The sequence below is a fragment of the Arachis ipaensis genome, chromosome B9, assembly GCF_059453495.1.
Source record: "Arachis ipaensis isolate K30076 ecotype BB chromosome B9, ASM5945349v1, whole genome shotgun sequence".
Lineage (NCBI taxonomy): Eukaryota > Viridiplantae > Streptophyta > Magnoliopsida > Fabales > Fabaceae > Arachis > Arachis ipaensis.
The window spans coordinates 121,266,696-121,271,203 of NC_142444.1; positions in this window are offsets into that span (position 1 = coordinate 121,266,696).

A 4,508-nucleotide genomic window follows, 5' to 3' on the forward strand; every position below is an offset into this window, starting at 1 on the left:
AGGTCCAACCTAACTACTAATTGACTTAGTAGTAGGCTAGTGTCAATGGTTATCAAATTGACCACTAAGGGTTCCCAAATCATCAAATCCATTAGACCCAATGACTCAAGTTTACCCAATTCCTGTAGCCTAGGCCAAGAGTAAAGAGGACTACTCCATAATTAAAGGAAACATTTCATCAAACACATGGTAACCATTAATAAGAGACATATTCAAATTGCAATTAAATGGAAATCAACAAGTACCCACTAACAATTATCAATATAAAATCTCTCAAACAACACCATTAATCATGAAAATCACCAATGCAAAATTAACAAGTCAAGATCCATAGGATTCATGAGATGGGTATAAAATGACAATTGACAAGGAAACATAAAACTAACACAAGATCTAAGCAAAATTATACTAAGGAATTCAAATTAAACAATTAAAACTAGTAATTAACAAGATCCAATTCAGTATTCAACAAGGAAAGATCAAATCAAAGCTAAATCTAGAGAGGAACAAGGGTTTCTCTCTCTAGAAGAACAAAGAACTAAAAAACTAGCTAAAAATTGTGTCTAAGTGTGAATGAATGATCCCCCCTTTCCCCTAGCATCCTTGGGTCTTTTTCCATGCAGAACCAGCTTGAAAGTGGGCCTATTGAGCCTCAGAAATCGGCAGGCATGATTTCCTTTAATGAGGTCACGTGCAGCTTGTCGCGCGTACGCGCCATGCGAGCGTGCGTGCCGATTGATTTTGTGATCCACGCGTGCGCGCCATGTGCGCGTGCGCGTCGGTGGGATTTCTCTGATCCGTGTGGATGCTCTAATCTACGCGTGCCGCTTCCAGCTGTCCACATCCACGCGTGTGCGTGAAGTGCGCGTGCGCGCCCATGCTGAGGTTCCCAAAATCCAAATCTTCATGCTCCTTCCTCTTGTGCATGCTTCTTTTCTCTCTCCTATGCCATTCTTGCCTTATACATTTTGAAATCACTCAACAAATACATCACGACATCGAATGGTAATAAAAGAGGATCAAAATATAGCAATTCTAAGGCAAAAAAAGCATGTTTTTCATCATGAAGCAATATTAGGAAAGGAACACAAAATCATGCATTTCTTGTGAATAAGTGCGGAAAATATTGACAAAATCCCCCAAATTCTACACAATATAAACCACAAAATTAGAGTTTATCAGATACCCTTTTCAAATTAGGGAATGCTCCCATTAAGCCACTGGGCTTCATTTCCCTGCATACAACTTTCGGAAAGGAACTACAGTCCAGGACTTTAAGCATCGATTTCATTGTTGTCGATGTAACCTCCGCTTACAACGCCCTGATAGACAGAACAACCCTAAATGGGCTGGGAGCGGTTGTCTCAACCCTTCATTTTTGTATGAAATTCCCGACACCAGAGGAGATTTCTACCATCAAGGGAGATCAGAAGTTGGAAAGGAAGTGTTATAATGAAAGCCTAAACCTAAGGGGTAAAGACAAGGAAGTCAACACAATTGAACTCAGAGGAGTCCAAGTAAGGGAAGAGCTATGACCACAGCCCGGAGGAAAAATAGAAGAAGTCCAAATTGGAAATGAGGTCGGAAAAACTACTAACATAGGAGCCAACCTAGCAAAAGATCTGAAGCGGGAACTGGTAAATCTCCTACAATAGAACTCTGACCTCTTCACCTGAAAGCCTCTGACATGCCTAGGATAGATTCCGAGTTCATGTCACATAGGCTGGCCATCTACCTAGGATCCCGACCTGTTCAACAAAGGAGACGCAAGCTTGGACCCGAACAGGCTTAAGTGGTTGAAGAACAAGTACAAGCTTTGCTAGAGGCAGGGTTTATCAGAGAAGTCACGTACCGACCTGGCTAGCAAACGTGGTGCTGGTTAAAAAGCAGAATGGGAAGTGGAGGATATGTGTCGACTATACCGACCTCAACAAAGCATGTCCATAGGACTCATATCCTCTGCCCAACATTGATGCCCTAGTGGATTCTAGCTCGGGGTATCAATACTTCTCATTTATGGATGCTTACTTGGGCTACAATTAGATCCCGATGTATAAATCAGATTAGGAGATAACATCTTTCATCACAACCAAGGCAAACTATTACTATGTGGTGATGCCATTTAGATTAAAAAATGCAGGGGCCACCTATCAATGGTTGATGAATAAGGTGTTTGCACCTCACCTTGGAAGCCTCATGGAAGTATATGTAGATGATATGTTAGTAAAGACCAACGACGAAGCCAGTTTCTTGACTGACCTCTCACAAGTCTTCGGAACTATAAGGAGGCATGGGATGAGGTTAAACCCCACCAAATGCGCCTTTGCAGTGAAAGCTGAAAAATTCCTAGGGTTTATGTTAACACAAAGGGGAATTGAAGCTAACCCCGACAAGTGTAGAGCAGTTTTGGAAATGAAAAGTCCGACCTGCTTAAAGGAAGTCCAATAGTTGAATGGATGGCTTGCAACTCTATCCAGGTTCTTGGCAGGATCAGCATTAATATCCCTACCACTTTTTTCACTACTAAGAAAAGGATGCTAGTTCAAATAGACTCCTGAATGCGAAGAGGCCTTTTAGGAATTCAAAAAGTTTCTGAGCCAACCTCCCATCCTTACTTGGCCAAAAGTAGGGGAAGAACTCGTATTATATTTAGCTGTCGTCGAGAAGGTTGTCACGTTAGCATTAATATGAGAAGATGAGATCAAACAACATCCCATTTACTTCACTAGCAAGGTGCTACAAGGCCCTAAATTAAGATATCAAAAACTTAAAAAATTTGTATATGCCTTAATTGTAGCATCCAGAAGGCTCCGGCCTTATTTTCAAACTCACACCATAAGAGTTCGAACGAACCAGCCCATGAAATAAATCCATCAGAAAACAGATGTTGCGGGCAGAATGGTTTAATGGGCTATAGAGCTATCCGAGTTTGACCGGAAATATGAAACTCAGATAGCAGTCAAAGCTCAATGCCTTACCGACTTCATAGCAGAATATGCAGGCAGTCAAGTGGAAACCTCCACGACCTGGGAGTTTTATGTCGATGGATCCTCCAATAAGGTCAGAAGTGGAGCTGGTATAATATTGGTCAACCAAGAGGGAACCGAAATAGAAGTATGCTTGAAATTTGAGTTCCCTGCTTCCAATAACCAGGCTGAATATGAAGCTCTGATCGCAGGACTAAAACTTGCCAAAGAGGTCGGTGCCTCCAAAGTGACAATCCTCAGCGACTCTCAAGTAGTAACTTCCCAAATTAATGGAGAGTACTAGGCAAAAGATCCCAATATGAAAAGGTACTTGGAAAAAAACGTTTGAGCACCTTAGGCAGTTCCTTGAAACTGAAGTTAGACACATAACAAGGGAGCTCAACACCAAATCCAATGCTCTTTCCAAGCTGGCAAGTACCAAGCCAGGGGAAAATAATAGGAGTCTAATACAAGAAACTCTCTAGGAGCCCTCAGTCACAAAGACGGATAACAAGCCAGATGTCTTGTCAGTCTTCGGCTTAGACCTCGGATAGATGACTCCCATAGTCGAATATTTGAAATTCGACATCCTTCTCGAGGAGTAAAGCGAGGCTAAAAAACTCAAAAGGGAAGCACAGAACTATACCTTGGTGCAAAATGTCCTTTATAAAAGAGGGATATCTACACCATTGTTAAAATGCGTCCCGACCTCTAGGATAGAAGAGGTCTTGGAGGAGGTACATAATGAGATTTGCGGGAACCACCCCGGGGCAAGATCTTTGGCTAGGAAGGTACTACGGGCTGGGTTCTTTTTGCCGACTTTACAAAAAGATGCTACTGACTTTGTCAAAAAGTGCCAGCCATGTCAAATGCATGCTAATTTCCACGTTGCTCCATCCGAAGAGCTCATTAGCATAACCTCTCCATGGCCATTCGCAAAATGGGGACTGGACCTACTCGAACCCTTTCCTCAAGCACCAGGTCAGGTGAAATATCTGATCATAGGAGTGGATTACTTCACCAAGTGGATAGAAGCAGAGCCACTGGCCACCATCACGGCACAAAAAAGTTGGAAGTTCCTTTATAGGAATATAATTACCCGGTTTGAGGTTCCCCACTCCATCATCACAGATAATGGCACCTAGTTTACAGACTCCACATTCAGAAGCCTGGTAGCCAGCATGAAGATCAAACATCAATTCTCTTCGGTGGAACATCCTCAAGCCAACGGACAGGCTAAAGCTGCTAATAAAGTTATATTGGTAGGATCAAAAAAGAGGTAGCGGGATGCAAAGGGAGCTTGGGATGAAGAGCTCACTCAAGTACTATGGGCTTATAGAACAACACCTCACTCCACGACTGCGGAATCACCTTTCCGACTTGCATTTGGAGTAGAAGCCATGATCCCAATATAGGTTAATGAGCAGAGCCTAAGGGTGAGATTCTATGATGAGGTTGACAACATCCAAGCCTAAAAAGAGAAGTTAGAACTACTTCCAGAGGTTCGAGAACAAGCACAAATAAAACAAGCAGCCTTAAAGT